Source organism: Heterocephalus glaber, unplaced genomic scaffold, assembly GCF_053883595.1.
Source record: "Heterocephalus glaber isolate CG9 unplaced genomic scaffold, H.glaber_assembly_v1.0 deba00000738, whole genome shotgun sequence".
Lineage (NCBI taxonomy): Eukaryota > Metazoa > Chordata > Mammalia > Rodentia > Bathyergidae > Heterocephalus > Heterocephalus glaber.
The window spans coordinates 6920423-6942820 of NW_028258161.1; the positions used below are offsets into that span (position 1 = coordinate 6920423).

Genomic DNA, 22398 nt, shown 5'->3' on the forward strand with positions numbered 1-22398 from the left:
CCTTCATTATTCTCCCAGGGGTTCTATACAGTAACAATTTAAAAATTAGTGTCTCCCCTAGAAAGTAACTGGGAAGTAATGGGTTCACAAAAGCTTTGTGTTTGTGTTGCTAAAAGAAAACTGGAGCTGGCTGGTAAATGGTAGAAAAAGATTTTATTCAGGAAAACTGTTGCAGTAGGAGAGAAAGAGACCTTTGCAAGCCGGGGTCTCCCGGAGGGTCTAGATCTTGATAAGCTTTTTCATATCCTTTGTCCTTAATATAGTGTCCTACACACAGTGAGCACTCAATAAATAGTGCATTTACTTTTCAGCTTTGTGTCATTATAACAAAAAACCCGAGGCAGCTAAGTTCACCAAAAAAGAGGTTTATTTAGCTCACGGAGGCTGAAAGTCCAAACAGCCTAGGGTAGGCTCTAGTGATGGTGGGGCGCATGAGGAGGGGTCACATGGCAAGCCAGGAAAGAGACTGTGTTAGACAAGGGTTGTGTTTTTATAACAACTTTCTTGCAAGAATTCAGGGTCCCAGAGAGCTACTTCATGCCACCAGTGACCCCCCACTGCTGCACTCCTCTCAGGAGTACCACCCTGGGGACCATATCTTCAAACACATAAACAAGTAAATCATCCAAACCATAGCATTCTCTTTACAGTCCATGGTAATGGGGTCAGAGGAATCATGCAACACAAAAAACAAATAAAGCCTGAGATATGGGAAAGCTGTAATTATTTTACAAGCTTTCTTTTGACAAGTAATTTAATTTTCACCATTCCCTACTCACTACACAAGCTGACTGGTGTTTGACCTTCCTCATTTAATCCTCTCTGGTCAAAGTATGAGAAAGGGCAGGCCACTGAGAGGAGTGGGGAGGTGAGGCCCAGGTAATCCGTGAAGTGGATGTTAGTCCTTCTTGGCTTTGAGGAACTGTTAGATGGTCTCCTCCAGTACTGGGAGTGGGCCAAGGTACCCAGATGTTCCCCCGGCTCCCAAAGAAGTGATTGCTGCTTTCCTGAATGTTTGTTATCTCAGGGTGAGCTGGGGTGCTCCAGGGGGCTGATGTTGGTGAGGGAGGTCTAAGCATTTGACATTGGCTGCAGGGACACTTGCAGCAAGAAAGGGGATTCCTGAGGGGTGGCCGCTGCCCCTGGACATGCAGCTATGGGGGTGGTCCCTGGTGCTTGCTGGGTATGGGGTGACATCCCCCTGCAGTCCTAAGCCTGCTCTGTCTGTCCCCGTGAAGCTCACAGGCAGCAGTCAGACCCTCTGCTGCAGGCTGCACACGGTGTAGTTTTTCTCATGCTCAAGTAGTCTTTTGCCAGCTTCCTCTAGGTTGTGTATTAGAATGCCAAGTTGGAATCTCCACTGCCAGTTGAATGGGGGAAATGGGAAGCACTAGAGTCAGATCAGTGTTTCTACTTTTATATTTCTGGTGTATTTTCATGCGTGCATATATTTTGAACATGTCCATTCTGCTTCATTCTCCCTTACACCCTCCTCTCCCTCCACCTGTTCCATCTAATGTCTTCCTTCTAAAGTCATGTTTTAAAAATACATTCCATGTGTTAGGGAAAACCATGTGATACTTGTCTTTTTGAGTCTGGCTTATGCTTAACACAATGCTAGCCAGTTTCACCCATTTCCCTGCAAATGACAATTTCATTCTTCTTTATGGCTGAATAATACTCCACTGTGTATATACAGCACATTTTTTAAAAAATCCATTCATCCGATACCAGACACCTAGCCAGTTCCATAGCTTAGCTATTAGGAATTGTGCCACAAATGTGATTATGCAGGTATTTCTGTAGCGTGCTGTTAAATTCCTTAGAGTATATACCAAGGAGTGGTATATAGCTGGGTCATATGGTAGTTCTGATTTTAGCTTTTGAGTGACCTTCATTCTTATTTCCATAGTGACTGTATTAATTTATATTACCATCAGCATTGTAGAAGCAACCCCCTCCCCCCATCCTCACCAGATTAGTTTTTTGTATTCCTGGTGGTAGCCATTCTAACTGGGATGAAATGGAGTGTCGGTGTAGTTTTTATTTGCATTTCTCTAAAGGCTAAAGATGTTAAACATTAAAAGTGCTTTTTAAAATCAAGGCCAAGCAAGTTAATTTGAAGGGAAATACAGGCTAGCCAGTTTTCCTCAGTTGAAAAGTGGTTATGTCTCCTCATGTGTAGAATATTAACATGGAAATACATAACTTTACTCCCTTAACAGATCCCAGTAATAATGTTAATACCACATGAGGAAGAAAATTTTGCAATTGTTATGTTAAGAACCCTGGGAAAGATTTTGCCTATAAACTGGATATTCTGACAGAACACTGGGATCAGTCTCCAGATTGGTGTTTGCTTCTGTTTTTAGAATGAGGACTGTGCCTTGTAAAGTTACATTGAAATCCAAGGCCAGATGTTTGTTACCTGGATTATATGGGAACGCAAAATAGGTGGAGTTTGATTCTCACAGAAGCCTCTTAACTAAGACCTCCCGAGGGTGCCTTCTGACAGCTTCCCCTTCCCATGACAAATCCCTTTTGCCTGAGTTAGGCCATGCCAGTAGCTTTCCTTGGTACAGGATTCCCAGCCAGCTTTATATACCTGATGTGGGCAGTTTAGGAATCCTGTTGGACTTTGTGAACTACGGAAAAGTTCATTCTTGTGGTTTGATGAAAAGGTGTTTTGTTCAGAATCTCCCTGGCGGAGTGCTAGGTTTGGTTCCCCTTGCTGGAGGGGAAGCTGCAGTTATTTCCCTCTTATCCTCTCCCCACCTTGGGAGTGAACATTCTGGGTGTTTAAGTTGGTCTCTGAAATACACAGCAGGAGAAAACATGTATACCTTGCTGGGGAGGCCTGTAATTGCTGGCTTGATTGGATTACTTGAAATAACCTCTTCTGCTTGTTTAAGAATATAGTTTGTTTGGAAAGCATATTTCTTTTCTAAAAAAAATAGAAATTTTCTTGACTAGCATCTTTGCCCACTTGCAACTGAAAAAACTATCAAGATGTATTTTCAGAGTTATCCAGTTTTTCTTCGAGAATTAGGATAGGAATGTTAATGGTGCAGTATACATGAAGAGACAGTGATGGGAGCATTTCAGTTCAAGAAAGTAGGGGTTTCTTGTCCTTCCCCAGGACTGTCACTTGCTTTCCCTCTTTGCTCTGGGTGTCGAGGCATTTTGGAAGGGGGTGCTTGATTGTTACAAGCTGGGTCATGGATCAGTTGCTGTGGAAACCCTTGGATGAACTTTCAGACAGTTGTGGTTTTCTTTTTAACAGTAGGCATGTTATGGCATTGATCTATTTCTTTTACTGTGCACTTTATTTCTTGCAGGAGAAGGCAATAGGGAAGAAGAGACTTTGTGGATTCTCACTGAAATCAGCCGTGCTTTGTAGGGCATGCAGAGTCACCCAAAATGCAGGCACAGCAGCAAACTGTCCTGGCCCAGATAGCAGTGGCGTTTTTGGTGAATTTTATTTATATTGAGTGCCATGTGCTTAGAGTCCTTGGCCTCTAACTGCCCAATGACAGTTCTTTCTTGGCTTTAGTGAGAGTGGAGTACAGGCGCTGAGGGGCAGCAGTTTAGTGCAAAGTCTGAAAGTATACTCAGCAGCTGCCAAGGTCTTGGGTGTTAACGACCTTGTCTGTCTAGTTAAATCATCATTGTTTGGAAGATTATACTGAAATCTCAGAGTCTTCCAGAGGATCACAAAATGCATTTTCCTTCTAGTGGTTATTCCCACATTAAATGATTATCTCCCAGTCTTCTTCTTGAATAGTTATGAATGTTTATATTCCCCCTAATTTCAGATGTTGAAACCTAATGCTCAGGAGAAGGTATTTGAAGTGGGACTTTGGGAGGTGAATATATCATGAGGGCAGAGCCCTGTGTACAGGATTAGCTCCCTTAGAAGAGACTGGAGAGACAGAGCATGGGTGTGTAGCAACAGTTTCCCTACAAAAATATCTGTTTGAACAGCTACTCATGTATGAAAACTACCTCCACAAGAGCTAAGGAACCCAAGTAAGAGATCACAATACCTCGTCATGGCAAAATAATAAGAAAAGCAGCATTGAAGAAGGTAGGAAGGAAAGAGGTACCCACATTACAACTCCTCCAACTACAAGCATCACAGCACTAGAGACACACTTCCCCTGCTTGGGGAGAAAGAGGAAATTAAGTCTTGGCTTTAGACGTGGAACTCAGTACCAGGATGACCAGGACTGAGTGAATCTCAGTACTGGGCAAAGCCCCCTGGTCCTGGGCTCCAGGGCAGTGCCCTTGGGTGGAGCATCTGAACAGTGGTAGCCTGGGACCAAGGGACTGCTCCCTACCATGCCTTCCCCAGTCTTGTGCCGCACAGCCTGGAGTCTTTCTCTATTTGCCGGACAGCAGATAGGGAAGTGAGCACAGGACTTTGCCTTGGAGTTTAGTGCTAAGCCAGCAAAATTCACCAGTGGATCACAAGATCCCTAACCCCAGAGCAGTGCCTGTGGACAAAGCTTCTGGACCCACTCTGGTGCCAAGTGGAGACCCAAGGCTCCAGTGGAACAGAACTGTGTTCCAGCCATCATCCACTGCCAATGCAGCCTTGTGGTGTTTGTGCACAAGACTGCTCACCTCATCTCTCCCCCAAACCTAGACAGCACAACACAGAGAATCACTGTCTACTAGGGTTAAGAAGGAGAGAGGCACCAAGTTATTGCTTAGAAATTTAGGGCAGGGCTGGTCATTCCAAGTGCCACACAGGCCACAAAGCTAAACACAGACCAGTGACTATGGATGAAGCATTTCGGCTGGCCTCAGCCATAGGCAGAGACTTATAGGGATGAACTAACCTTTTCAGGCACTCCCCCAGCCCATCCTGAACAATATACTAACTTCAGATTTGGTACAGACTTGGGCATGGGCTTCCCCCAGAGCAGAAACTGACAACACACCAACAGTGGACATATGCCAAACTTGGACTTAGGATGCCATCTAGGGGTGAAACAGCACCAGTGACCACAGACCCAGGGAAAAGCTGTCTGCTTAGAATTCCTTCCTGGAATGACAGGCACACACACCCAAAAGGCAGATTACCCAAACTGGATACCTAATCCTTGAGTGTGCAGATGTCAAGGATGCCAACAGACATCACAGCTCTCAGAGATCCTTGAACTCCTCCAAGGGACAAAATAAGGAGCCAGAAACTGAGCAATCAGTATATATGAATTCTCAAATGTAGAATTTAAAATGTTTTTGGAAAACTCAAGGAAATTTAAGAAAATACAGAGAAAAAATTTAGTTCTTTAACAAAGAAACAAAGGGAAATCGAAAGTTTTAAAAAGCAAATCCTTGAGTTGAAAAGTATGTTAAGTGAGATAAAAATGTGATAGAAGGTATCAGTAACAAAGTAGATCAAGAAGAAGAAAGAATCAATAACAGAATGCAGCTATTTGAAAATTCATAGAGGAGAAAAAGAAATGAAGGTGTACAAGAACTTTGGGGCAGCACCAGAAGAGCAGAGACTATAGTTGTTGTGTTCAGGAGGGAGTTGAGAGTGCCAAAGGGGTGGAAGGTCTACTCCTGGAGATAAAAACAGAACGTTTCCCAAACCTAGAGAAGATGCAAGTATTGAGACACAGGAAAGTCGAAATTCACCAGTCAAATTAATCTCAACTAAATATACCCTGAAACATATAATCAATCTCTTAAAGGTGAAAAACTATAAATAAAGATTCTCAAGGCAACGAGAAAAAACAAACAAGTAATATATAATGGTGTACCCACTTGTCTGACGGCAGACCTCTCAGTAGAAAGCTTAGAGGCCAGGCCAACAAAGAATCTTGCACCTAGTCAATCTACTTTTAGTAATGAAAGAAAAGGCTGGGGTTGCAGCTCATTGGTAGAGTGCTTGCCTAGTGGCCACCCCCCACACATGAGGAGACATTAAGATATTCCCCGCAAGCAAAAACTGAAAGAATATGTCTCTACCAGTCCTGTCTTACTAGAAATGATACAAAGAGCGTTTCAAACTGAAAGAAGTAGTAAGCTAGAAGAAAATATTGGAAGATACAGAACATGCAAGAGTAACCATACAAATTCAGGATACTCTAGTGTTATATACATGGTATATACACCATTCATATCTTTGGTATGCAGAGTATAAAACAATATAATAAGTATGTTAATATGTTCAGTGATAGGCAATATAAAAAAGTAAAAATGTGACATCCAAAATTCAGACTGGGGGGGAGGAATGTAGGGTACAGTTTTAATGTTTTGAGGGTTGTTTTTGTTTGCTATGTTCTCCTGTCTTTTGATCAGTTTTGAGTTGCTAGCATTTCAAAATAGCTTGTTATAATCAAAAGGTGATTCTGTGTGTCTTACGGTAGCCAGAAAGCAAAAATTTATAATAGACACATCAAAAATAATAAGCAAGAAGACCAGGATTTAGCTCAGTGGCACCATGCCTGCCACGAAAGCACAAGGTCCTAAGTTTGATCCCCGGTACCAAAAAAAAAATCAAGGAGTCAAAACACATTAGTAGAGAAAGCACATTATTAGAGAAAAATCACTTAAACCCTAAAGATGACTGTTAAGAGAGGGAGAAAGAAGTGAACTACCCCCCTGAAACAAGTTACCTGACAGCTGTATTAAGACCTCATTTTTCATTTATTACCTTAAATGTAAATCAGTTAAATTTTCTCAAAGACACACAATGAAAGAATTTTTTTTTTAAAAAAAGGCTGGAGTAACTATATTTATATCAAATAAAATAGACTTTAAACCAAAAGCAGTAAAAAGATACAAGGAAGGCCATTATATAATGATAAAAGGGTCAACTGAGCAAGAGGAAATAACAACTGTCAATAATGTGCACCCACTAGCAAAACACCTGAATGGATAAAGCACCTATTAACAGACCTACACGGAGGGAGAGATCCAATACAATAGTAGAGCGCTTTACCACCTCGTGTTCAGCAATGAACACATCATTCAGACAAAATCACACAGAATCAGCGGAGTTAACCTGTGTATCAGACCAAATGGATCTAAAAGATATCTATAGAACAGTTCCTCCTACAGCTGGAGAATACATGTTTTTCTCAATAGCACATGAAACCCTATCCAGAATAGACCCTATGGTAGGTCACAAAATAAATTTTCACAAATTGAAAAAAAATACTGAAATCATATTATTTTTTTCAACCACAATGCAGTAAAACTAGAAGTCAGTATCAAGAGCAACTTTAAAAACTATACAAGTACATGAAATTAAGCAGCTAATGGATCAAGGAGGAAATTTTAAAGTCTTGAAACAAATAAAAATGGAAACATAAACCAAAACTTATGGCATCTGGCAAAGCAGTATGGACTGTGAGGTAAGTTTATCATAATTAACACCTTTTCAAAAACCAGGAACATCTCAGTCAACTTACTATTACATGAGTAACTACAAATACAAGAACAACCCAAACCCCAAATTAGTAAAAGGAAAGGAATAATAAAAATCAGAGCAGATGACATTTTACTCTTAAAGTTTTCCTTTTTCTTCCCTAGATGTCTGTATTCCTTGATTCCCCAGAAGCAGTTTTTGAAAGTGCTCCTCATTAGACTATCTTCTAAAATGCATAACATTCTAGTGTAATATTTGAATATATGGAAAAAGCTGCAAAAAACTACAATACTGAAACAGAGGAACACAGTATTAAAAAATGAGTAAGAGGGCCGGGGATTTAGCTCTGTGGTGCCGCCGCGTGCCTTGCAAGTGCAAGGTCCTGAGTTCTATCCCTGGTACCCCCCCCCCCCCCGAAATGAGTAGGAATTTGCTTTCTTGTTAAAAAAAGGGTAGTGGCCTTGTGGATAGAGGTGAAGCAGGGGGCCAGGCGCTCAGGCAAAAGAGGGCTCATGCAGGGAATCCTAAGTGCTTCTGTATGGCCGTGGTATAACTTTGGGGGCTGGCAGAAGCCAGTGAAGAGACTTTGGAGAGACAGTTAGAGGCTCCACTAAGAAAGCTAATTATTAAGCTGAGAGCCCAGAAGCATTAACTCCTGACCACATCCTTGCTGTAGATATCTTCTTAGATCCAAAACAAAGTTATTTAAATATTCAAAATGAGTGAATTCTCCAATACAGTATTTTTCTAACTCATGGTACACAAAAATATAGTGCCCCTTTTTACTTAATGACAAAAAGTTTCCACAAATTGGTGTGCTTGTAAGTATATGAGCTGCCAAAGCGAGCACGATGTGCTTCTAAGTATTAGTTTTAAAATATGGCAGAATATAAGAAGTTAAAATGATAATTGCTGTTTTAAGAAATGCTGAAGAGAGCAGATACTTTCCTTTGGGCTCCCTGGTAGTACTCAAGAACTTTCATTGTGGTTCAGTACAGGCTAATGAGGACAAAGAGTTAAACATGTCTATTCCATTTCATTCCAGAATGCCTCAGAAATTCTAGCGCAGATAATTTTTCATTTATTCTGCTTATTTTTAAATTCAGTTTTCAATCAAAGAACACAGAATTTATTGTCACCAAGTTTTATAATACAGCTCTCAATTTTCCAGTGATGTTGGAAATTCCAAGGAATATTGTCATTAACTTTTAAAAGCATACCTAGGAGTGCAGTAAGTTTTGGAAGAAGTCCAACTTGTACTACCTTATTCCTCAGTCAAAGGACAGATTTAGGAAAAGCTGGAGAGTGACATTCTGTAAATCTTCATGCTCACACAGAATCAGTTCTGCCAGTTTTTCCACAATATCAGTTTCTACCTATGTAAAATAATAAAATGCAGTGAAGTTTTATTACAAAATTAAAAATAATTATTTTTGTTTCTACTCTAATGTATATCTGTTTTAAAGATAATTATGTGATAATCTTATATTCCCATTTCAATTTATAAGCTTTCCTGAAGTCAAATTTGGGGAGAAAAATGTATACATACTTTTTTTTTTGGTACCAGGGATTGAACTCAGGACCTTGCACTCACAAGGCAGGCTCAGCACCACTGAGCTAAATCCCCAGCGAAAATACATGCTTGTACATCTTTTCTCTTCCCTCATTTGATTGGATCAACTGGAAGACAAATGATATTTTATCTTTGAAGATATAGCACTGCATTTATTGAATGCTACTCATAGTTCACCCGACCGTGTGCTAGATGAAACAGTATTTCAACTTTAGTCTCAAGAATTCCTCAGACTAAAAAGAAGTGGACAAATAGAACAAATAATGGAAATATAGTATGATAAAAATTGAATGCACAAAGTGCTCTGGAAGTAACATGACATGAAAGAATCTAGAAGCAAAGGCCACTTCAAGTTAGGAACAGAGTCTTAAAAAGAGGAAGAAATTGTTCTTTGATTAAGAAGGGCAGAAGCAATGCAGGTTTGAAGAAGCAGGTAGTAGATGGGCATTTAAGGATAAAAGACCTAGTTTGGAGAATTACAGGAGCTTTGGTATGATCACAGTGTAGTGTACATGCTGGAGATTCGAAGAAGTTTAAAGGTAGACCTTAGATAGATCATAGAGGCTTTTAGTGCTCTGCTAAGGAGCTGAACATCATCATGTAGGTAGCAGAGCATCCTCAGTGATTTTAAATCCAAGGGATGATAATGTTCCTAAGCATGGAACACTCCTGAAATCTAAGTTCTTAGATAGCAGCCAAGGGCTTACCTTCTAAGAAGGCCTACTTAAGACCTATGTCAGGCCTCTTTTCTGTGTAGTCAACTAATCCTGGTAAATGGAAGAACAAGTCTAGGCCAATAAAGGAAAAATTATTTAAATTTTTGTCATGTTTCATGTGAGTTATTATTCGGTGGCTAACTGGATTTAATCATGCAAGGATTCTCTCAGGAGAGAAGCTGGGCAAAAAGTAATCGTTAACACTTTAGAACAAGGATGAGTAGATCATGGGTAGTGGGCTTGACGTGGCCTGCCATCTGTGCTTATACAACCCATGAGCTAAGAATGTCTTTGGCTTTCACTTTCTTTTTTTGTAGTGCTGGTGATTAAATCCAGGGCCTTATGCATGGTAGCTGGGCAAGCTTCTTAGTGAGGTAACTTCTCTATAACTGATCTATACTCATAGCCTGTTACAGTTAAATGGTTGAAGAAAACTTAAGTGAAGAATGATGTATCATGACACATGAAAATTACATGAAATTGAAATGTTTTCATAAAGCGTTATTGGAAAAGAGACCTGTCTGTAAGTTTGTAGACTGCGTATATGTGCTTCCTCTCTATGCCAGCAGAGTAAAGTAGCTGTGATAGAGACCGTATGACCTGGAAGCCTAAAATACTATTTGGTTGTTAAAAAAGTTTACTGCCCTCTACTCCTCATTTTTGAAGATATGGAATTGCACCAAGAGGCCTTGTGTTCTAATGAGAAACTACAGAGGGCACTATCAAATATTTATTTCATAATGGAAGCCCAACATTCAAATTTTTAAAGATAGCAATCAGAAAAAACACACTTATAAAAATATCTCATGTTAGCTGGGTTTGGTGACCCATGCCTATAACCCTGACACACCAGAATACTGAAGCAGGAAGTTCAAAAGTTGGAAACTAGCCTGGGCAATTTAGCATGACGCTGTCTCAAAATAAAAAATAAAAAGGGCTAGGGCTATAAGTCAGTGCAAAGGCCTTGAGTTCAAGCCTCGATACATCCAAAACAAAAGGAGTGGGAATATAGCTCAATGTGAAGGACCAATCCCCAGAACAAAAAAAAATGAAAAGGGGGGGGTGGAGTCAAAAAATTTATTTTGCCTAGCGATGTCATTGCCATCTTACCATCAAAGCTCAACGCATTACTAATGTGTTTCTGGTGGTGCTGTTGTAAACAAATCTACTGTGCTGCCAGATGTACAGTACATAATACCTTATGATGATGAGAAACAACTGTCACCAGTTTTATTTATTTATTTATTTATTTATTTATTTATTTATTTATGGTACCGGAGATCAAACTCAGGTCCTTGTGCTTGCGCAGCAGGCAGTGAAACCACTGAGCTAAATCCCTGGCTCACCAGTTTATTTTGTTATGCTATAATTTTATTATTATTTTAGTGTATTCCTTCCATGTAAAAAATAGTTTACTATAAAACAACATGCCATGTTACATCAGTAGCAGCCTCATAAATCTGTGTTTACCATGCTTAGCATGCATGAGGCCCTGGGTTCAATCTCTACATCTCTGCCCCCCTCCCCCAAAAGGTCACATCAAGCAGTTGACCTGTGTCCCATCTAGGTTTGTGTAAACACACTCTAGGACAGCGATGGCAAATGTTTTAGAGCTTTCAGTGATAACAAACAGCCAGCTGCAGCATGCATGCCATATGTTCGCTATCACTGCTCTGGGATGTTCCTTGTATTTCCATTGTGAATCAGTGTGTGAGTTTATTTTTAATTCTAACACATGTAGCTTTTATCTGTCCTGCCTAACTCTGACTCCACAGGTTATATGTTTTAGGTTCCTAAGGAGAATTCACACATGTGAATAAAGTCCTTTCTAAAACTCACTGTAGCTTTTAATATAGCTGCTTGTCAATTTCTGTTTTAATGGACATGTCTCTCCCTCCTTTGTGTGTGTGTTTGTGGTCCTGAGATTGAATCCAAGGTCTCATGAGTGCTAGGGAATCACTGTACTCTGGAGCGACCCCCCCCTGGCCCATGTATCTCCTTGTTAACCATATAAGTTAATTTTCACAAGAAATGAATTTTCCTCATTCCTATTTACTAATCTTTAGGGCAACTTTTACTCAGAGTCCATCCCTGGGCAGCAAAGCCCTGGGCCCTTTACCAGGTCGAAGCCCAAATACGTTCTTTTTAAACCTAAACAATGTGAGGATCATCCATAGTATATTTAGTTTAATAATTTTTCCTCTTTTCCTTGTTTTGGTTTGGGTCTTTTTCATATCTTTTGAGGTCATAAATCATGTGTTTCTAGTCACCTTCTACCAGGACTTCACCAGTTGCCAGTGGTCTAGCCAGTCTGGGTTTTGAAGCATATTCTTTGATTTTGTAATTTTTCTTTATAAATTTTATTAATTTATATTTTTATTAATTTTCTTTATAAATTTTAGCCACCACAGCATATTGAAACAGATTGAATGCAAAAGCAAACAGGAGAACCTAGCTGTCTTTGGCCAGACATTAGAGATTTATAGAAATGTCACACAGCATCATTCTCAGCAATTTTTGTCTTTGAGAAAACATTTTTAATGTACCAAATGTGACTCATTTTTATTATTTAAAAATGAATAAAGAATTCTTTAAGTTTTTCAGTTTTAATTTCCAATACAGTAAATAGGAAAAGATAATACTCATATAGGCCACAGGACTTTTGGCAGCTTCAATGATTGAATTATAAAGAGGTTCTGTGAACAAAGAGTTTGAAAATAGCTGGCTGTTCTCCCTGGCTGCGTGGCAGTAGAAAAATTATTTAAACTCTTTGTCTTTGATTTACTTATCTGAAGAATGTGGAGAAAATGAGGTTTCTATGGGTATGAAGATAGCCTGTTTTAAGGTTCCAGGTGTATAGTAACCAATAAAATGGTAGCTACATTTGCTGTTGCTATTGTAGCAAGTACATTGCAAACTGTTAGCTGTGTGGCTAGGTATAAAGAGAGAAATGTATAGAATTTCTGTTAGTGCTGGAGCAGGTATTTATAAATGCCTGTGAAATGTATAAACTGGAAAATTGGTAGAGTGTAGCTTTGAAATAAGCTTTAATTATTTCTTTGATAATTTAGGAGCTAACCTGAGTGTTTGACTTTTAGCTCAACAGTGACAGACTGCATTAGTAGTGGCTAGCATAAATTAACAGCTTTGGAATGTAGAAGACTTTGCATGTCCACTTATGCAGTGCCTGGCTCTGCCACATAGGAGCTCTGTGACCCTTCCTATGTCCCTGCCTCTCTCAGCTTTGTTTAAATAAAAAAAAAAAAAAAAAAAAAGAATGATGAGATGCTGAAATCATGCCATAGTTTCTTCTTTAGCCACAGTGAATTTCATGGCAGTTTTTTTTTTAAGCCTCAGGTGAAGGGAACGAGGAGGATCATCTTGGAACTGAAGTTATCAGGGATAAATTGGGAGATAAACATTTGAATTATAAGGTTTTCACTGTAGAGATAGATTGGCCACATAATACCAATATTAACTACTTAATGGAAAAGAACTGAGGCCTGAAAATTAAGAGTTTAACTGTTGGCCTTAATATCCACCAGAATTGAGGATAATGATTATCTAAAATTTGATACTTTTTTTTTTTTTGAAGACAGGGTCTCCCTTTGTAGTTTAGGCTGGCCCTGAACTCACTATGTAATCCAGGCTGGCCTCGAACTCACGGCAGTCCTCCTGACTCAGCCTCCCAAGTGCTGGGATTACAGGCTTGAAATTTGATACAACTTAAGAAAAAGGATGTCTTCACTCATATTTGTATCACTAGCACAGCTATATAGGTAAATTAATTTTATGCAGTGGGGATATTTCCAAAACAGTCAATGTGTTTAGAATTTTTGAAATTTTAGTATTTGAATCACTTTTTTGATCCTTTGAATAAACTTCTCTGGGGCATATGTTTACAAAGCTTGCTTTTTGCAAAGAGACATTATTTGAATTGTTCCGCTACTGTCTTTAAAAACCCTAAGTATCCCCTTTCCTTAATCTGATGAGTAAAATTGCTCACACTTAGAAACCTCCCTCTCATTACTTTCTCATTCCCTAATATCCACTGTGTCTATGTGTGAGTGGCAGACAGAGATAATCCTTGATTTAGCTATAATCTATCATTTGTCTGACTTTGAATTCTCTCCAGTCAAGTTGGCAAATACTTTAGAAAGAAATGATGTACTTTTGTTTTTGTTGGCTATCCTTTTGTGTTTTGACATATGTTCTTACTGCAGAACTCAGGAAAGCCAGGCCTGTTTTGTGGGAAGGAAGAAGAAGCATCCTGAAGCATATGGTACCCTGGCTCAGGTTTAGCCGTCCTACAGACTAGATTAGACTCTGATTCCCATTCCAGGGTATAACTTTATGTGGGTTACTTAGCTCTGTGTTTTGATCCTCTGTTTTCACATCTGTGAAACAAGCAGTAATATCTGTGTCATGAGAATGTTGAAACTGAGATGTGTAAGGTATTTAGCACAGTCTCTGGGAAGAATTATGGTGCACTTTTTCCTGATGAGGCATGGCACTAGCACAGTTGGGGAGTCAGATTGTGGTGAGAACGTCATTGTGAGAATCTTCTTGGTATGCCAGTAATTTAATATTTGAGTAATGGGGCACATTTTTGTAAGTATAAGCTAAGAGTGGATGTCTAAGGGAAAGAACATTGGATTTGATTGAGAAGGGCTGGACTGGAATCTTGGCTGCAATATTTTCAATTTTACTTGGGAAAAATATTTTAGTTTTTCTCAGCTTCTTTTCTCATTTATAAAGTTAGAATAATAATAGCCACCTCAGAGGACTGTTGGATGATTAAATGAAGCTAAGGATAACTTAACAGTTGCATTGTGCTTTGACATAACATTATGATACTTATGTTTGAGTGTTTTGTAATATTTAAGTACTTCTCCTTCATCTGCTTTTGCTAATGAGATATCTAATAAAGGATGGGTATTGATCAGTCATCTCATTGAGAGAAATAAACTGTTCCTACCATAGTAAACTTCAACAGCGAAGATCTTCTACATACAAAAACAGAAATAAGTTCACATTTTATGAATTTACTTATACTTAAGTTTAAAAATTAAACATTTTTCTAATGAGTATCTTAGTCACTTTCTTGTCACTGGGACACAATACGGGACACTCAAACTTAAAGGAGGAGAGGTTTATTTTACTTGACAATTTTTAGTCTGTATTGGCCAGGCCCAAGGCAGGAAAGCATGCCAGAAGGGCCTGGCAGAGGAAAAGCTGCTCGTGTCACGGTGGGCAGGAAGCAGAGAGAATAGAGCAGCTGGGGAGGGAGATGGACTCTTGCAGACCATGCCCGCAGTGACCTCCTCTGCTCACCAGACCCCACTTCCTCACAGCCAGTCAGTCAGCTATAGCGTGAGTCCCCATAATTCATTCACCTTCCACAAGTCCCATCTGAAGCCCATGAGACTCTTAGGGGACATCTAGATATAAACCATAACGGTAAATTTTCAGCTTAGCATGAGAAAGACAATTCTTTTAACTATACAGTATAAGAAAGGGGACAAGCTGCAGTAAGTTCTTAGTTTCTTTAGCAGTTTCTCCACCATGTGTAATTTTAAAACAGGAAATTAACCTTAGAGAATATTTAGTTTATAATTTTACAGCTGAGAAAGCCAGTGCCCAGGGAGGGTCACAGCTATGTAGTGACAGAGGTGAGATGTGAGATCACGTCTAGTTTCTGGAGTCTCTCTTGAGTGGTCTTTCTAGCAAGCAGAGGTACTTGTATGTTTCTTTTTTTGTTTGTTTAGCAAGCAGAGGTACTGAAGTGAAGGACTCAGTGTGGTAATTTCTCTCTCTTTCTCTCTCCCTCCCTCTCTCTCCCTCCCTCCCCCCACCCCCCTTCTTCAGCCTCTCAGGTGGCTGGGATCACAGGTGTGTGCCACCACATTTTCTTTCCAACTTGTTGTGTCTTTTTATTCAATCCTTAATGTATCTGAGACTCGGTAAAACACTGTTAAGTAATTTGAATTGGGCCATGCAATTATTGTGCACACATTACCCACTTTGTTCTCACCAGCTCAGTGAGGATTCAGTTTGGTGCACGGGTTAACATCTCTTTAAGGTAATATATATTTGTAAACTGAGATGCTCCCCCCCATTCAACTCTTCTATTATAAATCCTTTTGAATGAAATTATTGTTTCCCTTTGTACGCTTAGATTTTAAATTTACTTTTTTTAATCTGTAGAACTTTTCAGCCCTTTTTTACTTAAACCACTTTTTAAATTTTCTTTTAAACCTTCAGTACACTCACGTAAGTGTAATTTTTAAGTTTTTGTCAAAAAGTGTAACATATAGTATCTGTTGTCAAAAGTTATGGGAAATGATGTTCAGTGTTCCTGAGTAAAATAAACAGGTGTGTTGTGGATAAAATGATAAGAAACTCAGATTCTGTGTGTATTGATACTGGTTTGACTATCTCGCTTTTGGAGGTGCTGCCCTGTGCCATGAGAATTTGATTTGCATTAGCAGTGCTTCCTTGAATGCAGTCTTAGTGCTGCGGGCTTCATCGGTCATTTCATGCTCTGGCGATTGACAAAGAAGAGAACCAATGTTGAGGAACCAATTGTTGCATTTTCTTTGCTAGAAAAGAAACCTCTGTTAATTAATTCTCTTGAGCATATTAAAGAAAGTAACACGTAGTTCAAAGAGGAAGCGACCCAAATTGCTAATGTGGTTCTGATGTGGGCACTCATTATGGCTTTGGATTTTTCCCACAAAGGCTTTAAGTCTAGAAGACACTAGCCCAGTGCCATAAATGAGTTATTATGTTGTCTCCCTCTGTCTGAAATGGGGATTTGGGCATAGCAAGTTCAGGGGAGAGTAATAGTTGTGTCATTTTCTGCCCTCATCAATTAGTTATAACTCCCCGGCCACAGGGACGGCTTGGGTGCACAGGCTGTCCAGCCGCTTAGCGTCCTGTGGGGGGCACTGGCTGTGGACTCGTGTCCTTGTGTACAACTTTGCAAATTTGTGCTTCTTGAAGTGGTATCTAAAAATGTCATCTATGGGAATGCAATGAATGTTGAACTTTATTTTCATTTGTTATATTTATTCTTTACCCTTATGTGACCTTTTATCAGGCCCTCCTCTTTTGATTTAAAAAACAAGAACCACTGTTTTGCTTATGTGGTGTTACTCTATTCTTAGGGATGTTCTGAGGGAAACTATGGGTGTTTTCAGGATTACCTTCCTGTTTTCCTTCTTCACAGGACAGTTTTGAGAATGATTGTAGTTTTTATCCAACTTTAGGCAGATTTGGTGGTCTAATCTGTGGACTCTGTGGGGCATAAACTGTTTTTTGTTACTTCAGTTACTGGTTCTGTTTTTCTCTCTTTTTCTCACTTTTTTTTGGAACCCGGGATGGAACTCAGAACCTTGCGCTTGGGAGGCAGGTGCTGCAGCACTGAGCTAAATCCCCGGCCCCCTTTTTCTCACTTTTTACTCCTTATTCCTCCTTCTCTGCCTTTTCGTTTGTTGCCTTTTGTTTCCTGCTCTTGTTTTACTTGCATTTGGGATGTGAATGAACAGAAGCATCTGTGGCGAGCTTTGGAGGGATGGCTCAAGGAGAGACCCAGAGCCCCTGCCTCACAGAAACTGTGCCCGAGGTGGGGCTGAGATGCCAGGATGTGGGTATGCATCAGCCTACTCGATGGCAGAGAATAGTGTCTGCTGAGGGACCTACACAGAAGAGGGCGGTTGGAAATATTATCAGGAGACAGGGAGTTAGAAGTCGCAGGCTGTCCCTGCAGTGTAAGGCGCGTAGTTTCCTCATCTGTAAGGTAATGGGGGGGGCACCACTCTGCCCATTCACAGGTTACTGTGCAGGGAAAACAGGATGGGCTGTACATGCAGGCTCCAGGCAAAGGGTGACATCCGGCTCACCCTTACCGGGCGGTGCACCTCGTGCCTGTCAGACTGGGCTGTGTCCTGCCACTGTGTGCCCCATGCGTGTCCACCTGAGGATAAGTCATGTGAAGGATTGTCTTATTGTAAAATAGTCATACTCTATTCACTCATTGAAAAGAATTGTAGCTTACATCTGTTGAGTGGGGAAATTTGTCTCAGCTTTTACTGATTTTTTTTTTTATATTCATTTTGCTGTTGAGCCCATTTACTGAGCTTTTGTTTCAGGTGTTTTTATTTCTCAGTTTTAAAATGTCTATTTGGTACTTCTTTGTATCTTCTGTTTCTTTGCCGAGATTCTTCTTACTTTGTTACAAACATCTCTTTTTTCATGTTCATGATTTTATACGTATTGGATAATTTTATCATGACTGCTTTAAAATCGTGGATAATTTTAACATCTTTGTGATCACTGTGCTGGCATATATTTCTATTTCATTTAGCTTGAGGTTTTTCTAGCTTTTTTGTATGATCAATTTTTTAAATTAAAAGTTTGGACTTCTTGTTTCTCCATTCTTTCCTTTCCTTCTTTCCCTTCTCCTTTTTTTCTTTCCTCTTCCCTTCCCCTCCTCTCCCCTCTTCCCCTTCCTCTCAATACCCTCTACCCTTTTCTTTATTTGCTGGGGATCAGACCCCAAAGCCTCACATATGCATTACCACTGCACACCTAGTCGAAGATCCTGGTTCTTATTTTAACCTGTCTGATTGTACTTAAGACGTTGCCTTGGCAGGAAATGGAGCAGCCCTGCCTTATTACTTTAGGTGATGCAGAATTTTGAGTTCCTCACTTGGATGATACTCAAGGGGGTGGAGCCCTTTGTTAAGCCTGGTGGGAGTTCTCCCTCCCCACATGTTTTCATTTTAAGGCTTCTGGATGGAGGGGACAGCTAGTCATGACTGGCCCAAAGTGACTGCCCTTGTAGAAGTGTTGGTCAGCTGTTCCTGCCTCACCAGTGTAGTGGCATAGGTTCTCCATTTACCCTTTGCTGTTGTGTGTGGGGCCAGGCCACAAACCATCTGGGGTAAAGCAGTAACTGTCTAAAAATTTTCTGTCGTGCTTGAGGGGGCCCTTTCTGTCATTGGCTAGAGAGCAGGTGCTTTTCTGGACTGCACCTATTTACATTTTCAGCATGCTTGCTGTTTCAACTCCCAGGCTAAGATTTATGAGGTAAAAAGAAGATCTAAAAACTCACCACTGTCGTTCCTCTGATCTTAGTGTCCTTAGCCAGTCTTTTTTTCTTCCTGCTTTTCAGAGTCTTCTTACATTTGTCTTATATATAATGTCCAAGGAATTTTGTGTGTAGCAAGAGGAATAGAGAAACATACATGGATCTTGGAAATGGAAGTAGTATATGCATTTTAAATTTTGGTAGCTGTTTCCAAATTCTTGCCTTAGAGTTTATATTTCTCATCAGGAATATTCTAGAGCCTGGGTCAGTTTGGGCATGTACAAAATCAGGAAACATCAATATCAAAAGCCCCCAGCCTGTTTGATCTGGTTTTGATGCCTTCGTGGGGTAGTCGAGAGAGGCTGTCCTCTATGGGCAGGAAAGGTCCAGTCACCTTTAGGATACATTTATTTGACTCAGGTTTGGGCTTCCTACATTTCCACTCCTTTCCCCCACCAGAAGCCCCAGAAGAAATCCTGAAGGGATAGTTGCAAGGTGTTCACTGTATGTCCCCATGAGTAGTGTGCCAGTGTCTCTCCCCATCAGGAAAGGATTTCGCCCCTTGTGTTCCATCTTGACCCTGTGCCTTGGAAAGTTTGGGCTGCATACAAGCTCCTTAGGTCCTGTTCTGGCCCAATCACTCACTAGCTGAAGGGCTTGGGATTGGTATCAAATGCCTTCTGCTAGTGGAAAAATTAAACTAAATGGTCTTCAGAGATTTATTTGTTAAAAAAAAAATTCATTTGTGATCTGTCAGTTTTATGATTTAATTTCAGATTTAGATTTTCATGAAAACATAGTTTGGTGAGTTATTTCAGTCAAAGGCAGATTGCTAGTCGATTTTTAAGTCTGTAAAGAAAGGCTCATTCATTTTGGTGGAGGGTTGTCTGAAATTCTTCAGAGAACAGCTCACTTAAAATATCCCTGTGGGATTTCCTGCTGCTTCTTAAATGCTCGGACTCTAGAGGATACCCAGGGCCACAGAGATCGTAGTATATGGCTTAACCTTTCCCAGGTGTGCCCACTTGTAACTGAACTGCAACCACACATTCAGGTTACACATGCACCAGCAACAAGAAGAGTGTCTACGTGGAGGGTATATGGGGCAGGGAGCCAGAGCTGATGCCCATTCCTTGCCACTGAAGCTGTAAACAGAATTTAAAAATCCAGATCTTGCAGTATCTGCGGATCCAGTTTTGCTGAGAAAAGGAAAGGAGTGAGTTGGTATTAAAACGATGATTATCTGGTTTTAATATAGCCTTGGATAGGGCTCTGGGCAAAGGACAGATACTATTCTGAGCTCTAGGAACAATTACAGAAAATAACCAGTCTGGCAGGGGAGGCAGAGTAGGAGTTAGTGAAATTAGAAAGGCAGGGAGGAAAAGGTAGTCACTTAGAAATAATGAAAGATGTCTCATTTATTTGTCTAATTAGGGAACAAAGTGAATTATATACTATAACCCCTCCCCCCGACCCAATCTGGCACTGGGGATTGAACTCAGGACCTTTGCACTGAGATACATCCGTAGCCCTATTTATTTATTTATTTGTGCCAGGAGTCAAACTCAGGGGCTCATGCTTGCCAGGCAGGTGCTATGATGGTGAGCTACATCCCTGGCCCATTTTTTTATTTTGAGACAGGGTCTCACTAAGTTACCCAGGCTGGTCTGAAGCTTGAGATTCTCCTGCCTAAGCCTCCCAGAGTGTTGAGATTATATGTGTGTCACCAAAGGGGCATCCCCCCTGCCCCTGGTCCCTTCCAGTACTGGGTATTGAACCTGAGGCCTTAGCACTGAATTATAACCCTAGCCCTTGCTAAGTCACTAAGTTGCCCAGAAAGGGCTCAGATTTGCTGCCTTCTTGCCTCAGCCTTGCAGAGTGCTGGGATTACACCTCTTAAAGATGAATTTATCATAGACATTCTTTTTTCCTGGGGAATGACATTTGCACTCCATGCATCAGGATAGTTCCCCAATATTCATGTACAGTCTTGACTTTTTGTCCTTAGCTCTAGGGCAGAGGTCGACGGACTCATTCTGGAGAGGGTCACACGCTCTCTGTTTAAGCCACTGAACCATTGTGGCTTAGTAGCAACCATGAAAAAATGTAAAAGATAGGCCTGGCTGAGCTCTAATTATACTTCACTTAACATAGACACCCTGGGCTGGATTTCCTCATCCCTGTTCTAGATCTTACCTCTCATTTCTTTCCTAGATGTCTTTTAAAATAAACTTTGACTTTCTTGAATGCAGTTTATACCAGTGAAGTAGATCCCTTCTCACTGTGTCCAGGCGCACCTGGGTGACCTGTGGAGGAAGAAAAGAGAATTCAAAACAGCTGCTGGAAATATTTGGTGGGTCTCAGCATTCAGAAGTGACAGAGCCCGAAGCAGGTTGCAAAGTAGAATGACACATAATGGAACACAGTGGGATGCCAACCCCTGGTTATCTTTACTTCTGATAAGCATGGGATCCATTTGTGAATAATGCATGGTAATTTCGCCCTAAGAGAGACAGTCTAACTTAAAAGTTACCTATACTGAAATATGTCCAGATTTTCATGTGGCAGACATCTCTTTTCGCCCATCATTTCAACAGTGTTCCCATGGAATTGTGTAAGGGTGAGTGCTCTTACTCCTGTTACATTGCTGGGGGACTAAGGCATTAAGAAATCATGCGATCCCTCCCTGCACCAGGTTAGAGGTCATTCTATGTTGTTAGCAGGGCTTCCCTGTGAAGACCCATGTCCATTTGCCCGAAATACAAAGGCAAGAAGGGTCCTTTAAGGAACTGAATGAGGCCTGGTGTAGTTTGGGGGAGATGCAGCACTGACGGGTGTCTCAGCCTTTTGCTTCTAAATGCAGCCCTGTTTTACCATGTTGCAGAATGGAGCCATTGTGAGCTGAGAACAAGATGGTTTTTGAACTATTGTTAGTGAAAAAGCAGAAGCAGTCTTCTTTGGAATTACTTTCACTTTGAAAGAACAGTGACAAGACAAATAACAGCTTTCCCAGATGTTGCACGTTAGTGGCTTCAGAGGGTGGCAGAGAATTTCTTTTCCTGTATGTCTGCATTCTGTGTACTTGTTATTTTCTTAATTTTAATGCTTTATTAGTGGTACTACAGCTTAGAAATTGGGCTTTTAAATGCAGGCTATTAGCATAATGTAAGAATTAATGCCTTCTATAAAATATAAATGCCTTTACTTAAGTTCCTTTCAGCTAGTGATACTGTTTACCTTTTTATTTCTAAAATAAAATGAGTCTGGAAACAAACTTGACCTTGTAATTTAAGATGATTTTACTTAAGATATATAAAAGGGAATATTTCCATTTATAGATATAATATAAGAAGCTAGAGTTATTGTTAAATTTTTAAGTAATAGCTTAGAAGTCAGTGTAAAGCAGTGCCTAGGTATAACTCCTCAGATAGTAATGTGGCTTAGCATCTGTGACCAGCAGGAAGCATTGATGTAGCTCCTGGTATGTAGGGTGGTGTACTTGGACTGGGCCAGTGCTATGCTCCAAGTCAGGGCCTGTAGTGGACAGGTGGCAAAATGGCCTTTGATTGACGGCCTCTTTTTTCTTTTTTTTTCCAGTACGGGGATCCGAATCAGGACCTTGCACTTG

At 40.3% G+C, this 22398-nt stretch overlaps 1 protein-coding gene across 2 annotated transcripts in view; it reads left to right on the forward strand.

Moving 5' to 3' along the window:
- The window catches only part of Ccny (cyclin Y), a 166382-nt gene that overhangs the window by 33048 nt on the left and 110936 nt on the right, over window positions 1-22398 (forward strand). The gene's annotated exons all lie outside the window — the stretch shown is intronic.